Source organism: Leptidea sinapis, chromosome Z (genome assembly GCF_905404315.1).
Source record: "Leptidea sinapis chromosome Z, ilLepSina1.1, whole genome shotgun sequence".
NCBI lineage: Eukaryota > Metazoa > Arthropoda > Insecta > Lepidoptera > Pieridae > Leptidea > Leptidea sinapis.
Window position 1 is genome coordinate 13,861,078 of NC_066312.1, and position 14,141 is coordinate 13,875,218.

A 14,141-nucleotide genomic window follows, 5' to 3' on the forward strand; every position below is an offset into this window, starting at 1 on the left:
CGAAATTTTATGTGGATTATATTATTATCAATTCATAAGTGATAAATTCGAAATTATTTGCATAAAATGTAACGTCACGAATCGCTCATTTAAAGAGTGACGGTAGGGCTGCAATTTTTTTGTCAGTCCGTTAATATGAATCACGTGACCAGTTTTGTGTTCCTTCATTTCGACACGAAAGTGGTTTGGAACGTTTTTCTGGAATAACGTGATACGTCCAATTGACATATGCCAAAACGCCTACTGAACGTGATCTGACGCTTCATGTTTGTTTGTAGATCTGAGAAAGATTAATTATTTTGTTTTATTAATATTATAATTTATTATCTTATAAATTACCTTAATTATATTATTATTAAAAATATTGTGATTTGTGATAAATAGCAATGAACTCGGAAGTGGTAAGTAACTCTTAAGGGATCCTTGCCCTCTCATTGTTTTGTTTCTTGATTTTTATGCTAATAATGTTCGAAGTAATTTTTTTCACAAGTTCTCTTTGTTTTAGGTACAAGGCAAACCTTTGACGAAGGATGAGACCAAGGCTAAGGTGCTACCGGTAGAATCAATGCGAGTGTCAATATCCAATGACATTGGTATAGTAGTACCCATATCCGTGTCAACCCCATTCAACACTTCCAAGTCCATTATCTTTAGTAAGTGGTACAAATCCTTTAACACCAGAGACTGTAGACAATGTCCTTGAAGTGAATGAGTGCAAGCTGCCTGCTGCTCAAAGTTCCTTAAACTCACCCAAAAGGTTTACACTGAGTACACCAAGAATAGGTAAATCATAATTAATTAATTATTTAATAATTAAGTTAATGTTAATTATTATCATGGTATCCTGATAACATAACATAGTCTCTTTAGTTAGCGGTTGTGGTAGCATTCAAATGACTGTAGATAGCCGGATGCCATGCCTCCCGGATTTTCTTTGTATCAAAAACTAGTGGACACCCACTGTAATGTAATTGTAACCCCCCTCCAGGAATAGAATTTTAAAAATGTCTACATGATACATTTATTTATTTGCATTGATTAAGATTTACAGCAGTTGGTGGGATTTAGCATTATAGGTATAATGATCACTTATTGAGCAAACTATTTAATTCTAGCATTAAAAATTTTACTATTGTTATTATTAAGTTAGTAAAATGAATGAAATTACCATTATTATGTATATTAATAAACACATGTCTTGTTGACAAACATGAAATCTCAAAAACAACAGTGGTTTGTGTGGTGCATTGATATATCAGTCAGTCAATCGGTCACCATTTATTTTTTTAAACTAACTGTTATCTTATCTGGTGGTAGTTTAACAAATATCTCTTCGGGAGCATATATATATATATATATATATATATAGATAGGCTGTCAGTCCATATTATTAATATCACAATCATTGAAATCATGTTTCTCTTGTGATACAGCCCTTATCCCATGTGTTAATCTAACAGATAGGCTTAAGAAGTGTAAAAAGAAACAAGTTGATGAAAATTTATTGGATATTATTAGAAATCTTGTGTTTTAAAACAACTTTTTTGGTTTTCAGGCAAAAAGAAAACTTATAACTATTGGCAGCAGTAGCTCTGTTAGAAATATAGCGATAGCAGAATATTATACTGCCAAGAAAGAATGTGGCTGCTAAAAAAGAAAATATTTTAATCCAGAGCGAAAAGTTGAAATTAGAAATTGAAAAACTTAGAAATTTATCATAATTAATTTTTAATTTTTTATGATAAACTTTACTAAATTTCATATTTTCTAAAAATTTTATCTAATAATTAAATTATCTAATAATATTTATATTTCTATATTAGTTTTTCATAAATTTTTAACATAAATAAGTGTTTTGTTAATAATAATTTTGGCTATGTAATTGATTTTCTATTAATAAAGTTTTATACTCTAAACTTGTATTTATTTTATTGTAAAACCGTTTATAAAAAAACACAACCTCTAAGAATGGGGATATTGAAAATTGTTGCATCATAGGTGGAACCCGGCCAGCAAGCATACACAACCATCAGTTTCATATTAGCACAAAAAGACTGCTTGAACATTTAATAAATAATAAAAATTAAAAAAAAACTGAAAAACTCGCTTTAAATAAAATTCAACTAAAAAATAGAAAATAAATTTTAATAAATTTAAATTGAAAATATATATTTCATTATAAAAAAACTGTGCTTTTTAAGATATTAGTAAAATAATAATTCTTCTACACCCCACGCTTTCTTTTATAATTAAATATTATATATTTTTTTTCACTATTTTCAATTTAAATTTATTTTCTATTTTTTAGTTGAATTATATATAAAGCATGTTCTTTAGTTTTTTAAACTATTATTTATTTTTCATTTTTTAGTTAATTTTTTTTTAGATTGAATGAAGGTTTTTAATATTTGCGAATAAAAATATTTTAGTTTTATTGAAAGATCACTTAATTCAGCTTGCCCGAGATCCCCGAGCTAGGTCTTATAATAATTAGCTCGTTTAAATCACGCATTAATAATTTATATAATGGAAATATAAATTCACCGCCATCTATTCGCTTCTAAACGAATTAGATACTTTAATTTTGTGGAACTGTCTTGACATGTCGCGCGTTTCCTTTGAAGTTTACAATAAATTACTAGATGGCGCTTATTAGTGATTTATTTATTTAAAAATTATATAAATTGGCAAAAATCTCACTTTGCAAATTGAATAATGGAATAATCATTTCAAATTAGTGTATTGTCATCGGTTCTCGATAAATCTACAAAGTTTGAATGAAATCTGGCCGTTCAAAGTGGGTAAAAATCGCGTCTAAAGGAGTCCGTTACAAACATACATACAAACATACAAGTGAAGCTAATATAAAGCGTATATAAAATATAATCTGGATGATTTCTAATTTCCTTGCTAATTAATAGATCTGAAAAGTCTAATGTTACTATTGACATTATATTATATGCCGATGCATATAATATATAACAGCAGACTATAATAAATTATTATGTACAATAATTAATTTATTTATTAGGGGGCAATTAAGAAATTACACTCTATATATGCGCACTTATATATATTCATAAGATACATAATAGCTTTAAGGGTAAGTAGGTAGGTAAGGGCATACACTTCTACAATAAAGTCCCAGCCACTGTTCAGGCATTATCTATAAATAAATTTAAATGTTTTATAAAAAAATGGCTCTGTCGTAAATCCTATTACTCCACTGCTGAATATCTAAATGATCGGACAGCCTGGGATTAGAGTGTGATTATTTTATAGCGATAGAAATGATTGTACAATATTGTATATTTTTATTGAAAAGAGCGCAAAAAAAAAGAATGCTGGGAGAGTTTCTTGCGCCGTTTCTTCTCTTTCAGAGCGCCATTTGTTTCTGAAGAGGTAGTAGTATCTAGTAGTATAAGAAATGACATCAGAAAGAATTCTAAAGGAATCAATTTTGAGAAAATAAATGCCTTTTATGCTTTTTATTACATCTTACCACTGCATATAATTATTGTTACAAATTTTACAATTTAAAAATTTCTTGGTGTAGGTACTCTCCCTTAATAAAATTATGATTGTTTAATGATTTTGTTGGTGTAACTATCCCAAATAATAAAATAAATAAATAAAACATTGACTTGTCTTAATTAAAATATTTTAGACGAATAAAATGAAAAATTTAAATAGGTTGGTTCGAAACTAGTTCTTCTAATTTATTGCAATTTTAAAATTCAGATAAACTTGGAACAAACAGATTAATTTTTTGTCACAAGGTTTCCCAAGTTTTCTTAATTTAGGGATAGGTAGGTACCATGTCTAACAGTAGCATCCAAAACGCTGACGCTATAGTAAGCAATAACAAGTTTTTGAAGGAGTATGCGATTGAGCTTCAATGATTATTGATTATACATGAACATGTGAAGTTAAATATTTATAATTTATATTTAAACTTTCTTGCTTTCCGTAAAAGCGCCATCTATTGCTGAAACGAAATAATATTTGTTCATTTCCTAACCAATAATTGAAATGTAACGTGAATTGTAATGTATAACGTAGTTCGTAAAGCTTTCAAAAGATGGAGATAAAAAGCAAATAAAAAATTATTTCACATGATGTCTATCCCCTGGCTTACACCAAGGTATTTATGCATATTGTATTTGACAAGTTTCATACAAATTTCAAATACAAATTAATTTATGTAATGTTTTCAAAATACAAAAACATAAAACTTGTCGTAGACAAAATTTGTATGAACCAAGTCTGATGAAATTGTTTGTCAACAACTAGTTGTATACACTCTACATGATTACCCCTCGTTTACACCAAGGTATTATACACGTATTTGACAAGTTTCATGCAAATTACAAATACAAGTTGTATGCATTATGCAATGTTTTCAAAATACAAAAACATAAAACTTGTGGTAGACAATATTTGTATGAAACTTGTCTGATGTAATTGTTTGATCATATACATGTTGTCTACATGTATATGATCTCATGTTTTATACTTTTTGTAGGCTTGTAGCTTAACTTGCTTAAGACATGTCAGTGCAGAAGTTAATGAATTTGACAACACAATAATTGTGAATTGACTACTTGTACAGACAATAGAAAGTGAAGGTACTGTGGAACTTTGCTTCATGAGTGCAGTATACTTGTACCACGCAAGTTCTGGTCGTGATCATTTTTGAGGAGACGACAGCAAGAAGGGGCCTATAGTTCCTTATTGAATGATTTAAGGATAAAAGATACAGAAGTGGATTCAGAAATTTTGTTAGAATGAGACCAGTAAATTTGGAGAATTTTATTCAAAAAGTTGCACCATACTTTTCTTAGCAGAATTCATAGTATCGAGATGCCATCACTCCAGCAGAGCAATTATTTTTAATGGAAAAGGAGGACAAATGAGCGTACGCACGGGTCACCTGGTGATACGTGATCAGCGCCGCACACAGTCTCAACACCAGAAGAATCACAGGAGCGTTGCCGGCCATGAAGGAAGGCGTACGCGCTTTTTTTTTGTTATCTATTTATTTGAGATTTCTAGCTACTGGTGACTCATATTCTTCTTTGTATTTACATCGGATATCAAAGGCAAAATGTAGTTAATGCATTACTCATGCTTGCGACTTGCGAGACGGTTATAAAAATATCGAAAGAATATCTTAATATAAGCCAAGATAATATATATTGCTAATAAAGCTTATGTCCACTGACACTCCACCATTGACCACTCCATTTAGCTTCTTCTTTTCCACTAAAAAAGCGGTATGTCCGTTAATTGTTTAAAACTTTATCCACCAAGCATGGATAGAGTATGAAACTTGTTTTAAATAAGTATTACTTCTTTTTTATGGAATGTTGTTAAGTTATCACCGCCGCACACAATCTCTTGCAACACCAGAGGAATCACAGGAGCGCTGCCGGCCTTTAAGGAAGGTGTACGCGCTTTTTTTGAAGGTACCCATGTCGTATCGTCCCTGAAACACCGCACAAGGAAGCTCATTCCACAGCTTCGTAGTGGAAGAAAGCTCCTTGAAAACCGCACTGTGGAGGACCGCCACACATCCCAATGGTGAGGATGATATCCTAACTTGTGGCGTGTCGTGCGAAGGTGGAATTTGGCGGCAGGAATCAGGTAAAACAGCTTTCCGGAACACTCCCCGTGATAAATGCGGTAAAAGACACGCAATGAAGCGACTTCTCTACGTTGCACGCGGTCAAATGGATCGAGCTGATACTGGGGTGCGCCAGACCAGAGATGACAGCAATACTCCATGTGAGGCCGGACCTGCGCTTTGTAGAGCACTAGTATGTGGGCTGGCTTGAAGTATTGCCGTGCTCTATTAATTACACATAACTTCAATAAAATTAACAATACTTGTTAAAAACATGTATGTTTTATGTTGGTGTGAACGCTGTCAATGTATCAGACTGTAACAAACATGTTTCAGATCTGTATGTGAACGCAAATGTGTTTTATACTTGTATAAAAACTTGTTGGCAACACAGTGTGAACGCAAGAATGTTACAGACAATTGCAATACATGGTAAAAACAAATAATTGTGTTTTGACAAGTATTCTACAAGTTTTGTATAAAACAATTTTTTTACTTGTTTCTTGGTGTAAACGAGGGATTAGGATCTCATGTTTTATACTTGTTGTAGGCTTGTAGCTAAACTTGTTTAAGACACGTCAGTACATAAGTTAATGATATTTCTGCTCATTTGACTATTGGTACTGATAATGGAAAGTGAAGGAAACATACAAAATGAAGCAAATTCAAGGATACCACGCAAGCACTGATCGCGATCTTTTTTGAGGAGACTACTGCTAGAAGGGGCCTATCGTTGCTTGAATGATTTAAGAATAGAAGACAGAAGTGGATTCAGAATTTTTGTTTGAATGGCACCAGTAAATTTAGAGAATTTGCTTCAAAAAGTTGATCACTAGAGTGATAATAAAAAATATTTCTCTGCTAGAGCAGAGAAATATTTTTTTTTATGCAACAGGAGGACAAACGTGCATACGCGTCACCTGGTGATAAGTGATTACCGCCGCACACGTTCTCTTGCAACACCAGAGGAATCACAGGAGCGTTACAGGCCGGGAAGGAAGGCGTATGCACTTTTTTTGTTGGCTGTTTGTTTGAGATTTCTAGCTACTGGTGATTTATATTCTTCTTAATGGTATTTGCATCAGATATCAATGGTAAGTAATTGCGGGACGATTATAAAAGTATTGAAAGAATATCTTAATATAAGCCGAGATAAATATTGCTAACAAAGTTTGTTTCTTTAGACACTCCATTTATCTTCTTCTTTTCCACTTTATAAAAAATGCGGTCTGTCCGCATAATGTATAAAACATTATCCAACACGCATAAATAGTATGAAACTTCATTAAATATGTATTATACTTACATAAACTTCAATAAAATTAACAATATTTGTTAAAAACATGTATGTTTTATATTGGTGTGAACGCGGTCCTTGTATCTGGCTGTATCAAACATGTCTAAGATCTATATGTGAACGCAAATTTGTTTTATACTATATGTATAAAGTGTATAAAGACTTGTTGACAACACAGAGTGAACGAGAGTATGTTTGAAACAATTGCAATGTATGTTTATAACAAATAATTATGTTTTGACAAGTTTTCTACAAGTTTTGTATAAAACATGGTTTTGACTTGTTTCTTGGTGTGAACGAGGGGTACGAATTTCGATCGGGTAGTATTCTAAACATTTTCGCTTGTTTTAAAATGACGAAATAAAAAAAATAATCTAAAAATACATTGTTGGCAGTACTTGAAATTACTATTTAAATAGATTATTTTTTAATTATTTAAATTGAAACAAATTAACAAATCATGTTTGAGTAAAACTGATTAAACTAGGATTTTATCATTTTATTATATCTTTTCACAAAGTAGTGTCCATCCACGTCAATCTATCGCTGCATTCCGATAGAAGTAAAACCAAAGAGAAAAGCTCTTTGCCCAGTCGTCTTTAGGAGACTCTTTGACAGCCTTTTGATACGCAACCATAGCTGCCTCGGCGAACATTTTCTTTTATTTACGAGAATATATACAAATCGCACGGAGCGAGGTTGGGGCTATACCGCGGGTGATTCCAGGTGTGACGTCGCCAAATAGCCGCACGTTCACGTTATATAAATTGGTTTAAAAACTCAATATCTTTAAAAAAACGTGTACAACGTGTGCCCGCTAAACAAGCAAGTTTATGGCTTAAAATCCTATTTTTTATCTACCGCTTTCTCCACCTTCATCTTGACGAATGGACTTGGGAAACAAGATAATTTTACTATGTACTTGGTCCGTTAATGATATTTTTGTGCCAAGTTTTATCGTTATACTTTTGAGACAACCTAATTCAGCAATCTGCAAGAACATAATATCCTGTAATAGGTTTATGAACACCTTTCATGCCATCGTTTGGTCTCGGGTAAACTATTGCTCTATTCTAGATATATATAATATCTAGAATATTGTTGTATTTCACATTTTTTTACAAAAATAACATTTTAAAAAGTGGAACGCAACAGGAATAAAAATCAACGTGGGACGAATCAGGAATGTGGGACAAAAACCCGGGGCGAAACAGGAACAAATCCAGGAAACTTCTTCTCAGAAACTCTCACATAGCCACTTCTAAATAATTTAATCTAAATCTAATTAATATGAACTTTCGAGGTTCCAGTTCTCTGATAGCTTGAGGATGCTTCATTATGTGTGTACGTCTATGATGGCGTGTGTTCTAAAGAGTTATTGGTTCTGACTCTTCTAGCCGAATTCTTGCATCGCACCAAACTAAATAAATTTAAGTATCCCACGATCTGGACGTGTGAATAGTTTATTTAAACGTTATCTTAATCAATAGAATAAAATGATTGTGAGTGATACTATATTGCAGAGCCGCTCAAATATCTTGATTGATCTTTACATTCCGGCCGGCTACGCAACTGCGCTCGTCACTGAGACATAAGATGTTAAGTCCTATTAGTCCATAAATTTCAATAGCTACGGCTTACTTCAAACCGCAAATACTATAATAATAATAATAATCATATATAATACTGACTTACACAAATTATCTTGCCCCAAACTAGGCATAGCCTGTACTATGGGTGCAAGACAACGATATATTTATTACAATATACTTACTTAAACATACATATAAACATCCATGACTCGGAAACTATTCATATTCATCATATAAATTATTGCACCTACCGGGATTACCAGTGGGTAGGGCACTAACCACTGTTTAGTGTGTGGTAGTCAAATAGTGCTTGAGGACAGAAATAAGCGCCGATGACACATGAAAATGAGTACCACCTCATAGCCATTCTGTGTGAAAGATTCCCACTGGTAGATGCGAAATATTTCGAAGTAGACATGACGAGAGTTAAGGTACATTGTACCTGGTACCAAGGTAAGAGCATGAGTGTACCTTAAAGACCTGCAACGCTGCTTATTCTCACTTATATGGTTACAAATGGTAGGCATTCACGCGTCACCTTTATACTTGTTTGCCCCAAAAACATCCACGGCAGTATAAATTTATTTCCTTGAATTTATATGAAAGCTACGAAAAACAAGAAGACTACTAAGAAGAGGGCAAAAATTTTCGCTGTGAATATTGCAATACAAAATAAATGTAATATGTATCTACATATAGACATATTTCATATTGGAAATGTAACTAGAAAGACGGTGGTAGGGTGAGGGCGTAACGCAGGATTGGTTCGTGGAACAAAATCGATAAATGCATAGCTCATTCTGTCCTTCTCTGTCGAATTCACTCATAACTACGTCGGGCGTTGTAGGGTTGCATACATTATGCTATTAATTGCACATTAAATATTTTGATTTTATGAGACATATTTAAAATTTCCACATAAATATATCTATTTGTTAGGGTATAATTTTACGATTTAAAACTAACCTTTTTTTTTATGAAAATCAGGGACGAGACGAGCAGGACGGTCAGCTGATGGTAATTGATGCGCCCTGCTCATTACAATGTAGTGCCGCTCAGGATTCTTGAAAAACCCCAAAAATTCTGAGCAGCACTAAAACTGCGCTCGTCACCTTGAGACATAAGACGTTAAGTCTCATTTGCCCAGTAATTTCACTAGCTACGGCGCCTTTCAGACCGAAACACAGTAATGCTTACACATTACTGCTTCACGGCAGAAATAGGCGCCGTTGTGGTACCCATAATCTAGCCGGGATCCTGTGCAAAGGAGCCTCCCTCTGGTATTTTTATTAACTTGACTACAGTTATTTGTTCTTGAAGAACTGATTACTTAACTTCTGCAGGAACTAATAATGTAGCAATTAGCGATTATCTTTCATGGGCAACAATTGAAATAGATTAAAACACGTAATCTTCATGACAAATTTTAAAGATGAAACTCCCCCCGGGGGTTAGAGGGTGGACAATTCAATCGTCATCAATTCTGTATTAAACATAATGAAAATGTCTCGAAGGAGGTTCAAAGCCAACTAAACAATAACTATTGTAATATTCACGTAAATCCTAGGGTTAGTTACTCTAAAAATATTGAATGTTATAATATAATGTATATATTTCACATTTTGTACATAGTGGTGTTGTGTGCGTAACCCTTAGGACAAAGCGTGGGCGATGGCTGGTCCATGCGCTTATGCTCGAGAACTCTTTTCCTGTTTTTGATTTTTTTTTAATTTTGTCTCTCCAAATTACTTCACCTTTTCTATATATTTCCATTCATAACGTGAGTAGGATGATAATTTTAAATTATTACACTTAATTCTTTAGAGTTTTAATCTGTCACTTCTAGATGTAGGTAATATTAATTGCGTATTTTCCATTACCTTACGTATATTGAATAAATACTAATATAATATAAGAAGCGGTAATAAATTCATAGTTAGGGTGGGATCGTGACACGACAAACTATATATGTACACCTTCCTTGAGCTTCAACGAATCTGTTACAAAATTTTAAAATTAAAATATATTTCATTGAGATCGGTTGAATAGTTTAGGAGTTATTAGGGAACATACAAACATGCATTCTCTTTTATATATATAGATATAAAAATTTAAGTTTAGTAAGTACTGGATATATGAATAATTTTCATTCATATGTCCTAATATTTAAATGAATAATATTTCCTAATTTCCGCTTTGTTGGTAAAAAATGTTAAAGTAAAATTTACCAATATGAGTACCCAGACGTTAAGTAGAAAAAATATGCGACTGTTGTGAAAATTAAAACAAATAAGTTGTTAATCAGTACTGCCATTTTTAGGAGCATATCATATTTTTATATGAGATAAATTTAACTTGAAATATCTTTAATAACAGTTAACATATAGTACAAGTGCTAACCCTAACGACTTTGCATCAATGTCGCGACCCCCAGCTCCCCAAGGGCCCTGTGATTGCCAAGGTAACCGTCAGATGTATCGATTAGTAGAAATTTCCAGAATCATGTTTACACGTGGAGTGGGTTTATTTTCGAGCATTAATTTGTTATTGAATAGCTACCTCCTCGACATAGCAAATAATGGAGTACCTATTGAACTCGTAATTCAATATGTAGATGATACGATTATGTATATTTCCAGAACTGATTTACTTTTATTAGTTCGCAAATAGATCTGACCTTTTCTTTAGGGCTGTCATTTGATGACGGTTTTATTACTCCTTAGTAAAAGATCGGACGGAGGATGATTTTTTTTTTCTATGGATTTGTTCTTGAGGTGATGGGTAGAGGTGGGGCAACCGTACATGGACCATCCGAAACACTAGAGATTGAAAGAAGACACAAAAATGCGTTGCAGGCCTTTATGGTTAGTATGCTCATTATTTGAATATCCCTAAAAGGTAATTGATTCTACACAGAAGCGGCGTGAGAAATTTAGAATAGAATGCCAGACGTCAACAAATTGTGGTTGGAATTTAACATTTTGACGTCTTGTAAATAGTCTAGCTCTGAATAGAGATAAACGTGTTTTATGTCCTTCCATGGACGTGTTCCTTAATGGAACACATCCGGAATTATTAATTAATTTATTTTTTGTTTTATAACAATAGTTTGATTTGATTTGAATTGTCATCGGTTCTTGATACGTGTGTCGTTTCAATCCAAGATTGCGTTAAAAACAAACAGACGTGCATACTAAGTTAATAAAAACAAGACAGAATATTTAGCATAATACGGTTATATTGCTTCGGTTTTACGGTTTGGGTTAATACTATAGGGAAATTCAAATAATTATTCCAATGTTTTTCTGGCACAAGAAAGTGTACAAGGGTTCCTCTTTCTAGAAGACGTGGAGACCACTATTCAAAAAATATCGTCTGTTAACGTTTACTAGGACTTTATATATTAGAAATGAGAATGTTCATTACAAAATACAACGAACTTTTTAAAGCAGCACATGATTATTCCATATAAGGATTAGGAGATCCAAGAAGCCTTTTGCTGCCACACTATGCAACAGCGCTTCATCAAAATAACGCAAATGTCATGTGTATAAAGGTCTTTAACCATGGTCAAAATATAAGAACATTGCTTGAAACTATATAATACATAAGAAATAAAAATTACCCATAGCTACTATATTACTATAATTTTTTGTGCCCAAACAATGGAGAAAGGGCAATCCGATGGGAGGGAGGTGGTGAATGTTCATGAATACCGACTCAGCCGGCTGAATTGGTTATGTGGGACGCACAAAATCATACTCACTAAATACCATTAGAGGATGGCTTTGTGTAAGTGCCCGCTAAGCCTTCATCGGAGGTGACCTCCCTTGGGAGGCACTTCCTTGGTAGTATCTGCTGGGATATAGCACAGAAAGTAATATCTAATTAGAACTAGTGACCTCAGAAGGATGATATCAAGTAGGAGGTGAGTCTAGCTGTGCCTGATTATTACCGGATGCCAAGAGGCGATCCAGGTCAGATTAAATTTTGTTAGGGGAATCGGTGAGTACTGGACTTGGTAACGGGAAGGGGTGATATAATCCGGTGCCTCCTTAATCAGGGGTTTGGGGTGATTGTCTGAGGACTTGTAAGATTCAGACAAGCTCTTAATGTGTTGTTGGATGGTGAGGAGCTCCTGGTGAAGATTTGCGTTCCTGATGTAGCAGTGAGCGTTTAAACCTTTACGGCAGAAAAAAGATTGTTCCTTTAGTCAACGATAACGCACGAACGAATCAACCGATTTTGTCTTTGGTGGAGATCTACGTGGTTTTTCGATCTTAAGAGCTGATTAGTTTTTGGAATTGATCGGTAAAGCTGTCTAAAAGTAATTCCAAAAAGCCACATAGAAAAAAAACATATCGTAGTTTTTTTTAGATTTGAGAGACGAGATTTTGATTTCTTAACATTTACCGGCCTGAATCGGTCTGACTTGTATTTAAGATATAAGTTTGGTCAAGCCCTTTCTAATGACGCCATACGCGGTTAAATCTGGCGAGCCGTTCAAAAGTCACATGAGGCTTACATACATCCATACACATCGCGGGAATAGTAAGTGAAGCTTCCTCGGTCATTAAAACGTCGAGATCTGATGAAATCTCGATTTTCGAAGAACGGGGTAAAACCAATAACTTCCCGATATTTCTAAATCTTCAAGCGGGGAGTTTCAAATAATGAATTATTATAACAACAATTAGGTAGCTAGCTGCAGATAAAATTATCCAGCCCTAATGGATTTTGCAAATAGTATTTTTGTGACATTTGTTTTTATTTATATTGATGACATCAAAAAGAATTAATGACATCAAAAAGAATTCTAAAGGAATCAATTTTGAGAAAATAAATGCCTTTTTATGCCTTTTATTAAATTTTTAAACTTCTGTGGGAGTCCCGTTTAAATATAGAAGGATAACTTAAAAAAAATACCAAAACTATTATAAAAACTGTTTTTTTGAATACCTACACGCAACGTTTTTGTTCTATATTGTGAGCTGTGAAAGTAATTAATTATTATTAAGGCATACAAGGCATTAAAGGCATTTATTTTCTCAAAATTGATTCATTTAGAATTCTTTTTGATGTCATTTCTCATAACTACTAGATACTACTACCGCTTTGGAAACAAATGGCGCTCTGAGAGAGAGGAAGCGTAGTAGTAAGTATATGTAGGTTCATTCAGCGACAAATTTAAAGGAACACAAAATAAAGTTGGTACAAAAAAAATAAGTACTGAAGATATATGCATCATTTAAATGTATTTATTTGATTTTTCCTTATTATTTGTTTGTTGCAAATTACAAAGATTGAGAAAATTTTGGGTCAATTAAGAAAATGAACAATACAAAGCTGTGTTCGTGATATTTTCCCTTTTATTAATCTATAATTAATATTCATGCAAACTAAAACCCATACATGGATTTTGTATGGGGTACGAAAGTGGGGGATACATCACGTAGAACGTATTGATTTTCAGCAACTACGTCGTATTTAATTGAATTTAAGGGGCGTTGCAACGTACGTGGAGGGGAGCAAACTGTAAACTGGGCGGTTCTAGAAATTCTAGGGGATGTTGATATACCACCCCACCTAAAACGTATGGAACGATGGCGGAAATAAAATTAGTAAA

General features: G+C 33.3%; 1 long non-coding RNA gene across 1 annotated transcript; it reads left to right on the forward strand.

Annotated features, from left to right (window-relative positions):
- The first annotated feature begins 254 nt into the window (after positions 1-254).
- On the forward strand, positions 255-1,916 carry LOC126978570 (uncharacterized). The gene is made up of 3 exons (XR_007732637.1): positions 255-401; positions 506-783; positions 1,556-1,916. It is a non-coding gene; the product is annotated as an uncharacterized LOC126978570 (long non-coding RNA).
- The last annotated feature ends 12,225 nt before the right edge of the window (positions 1,917-14,141 follow it).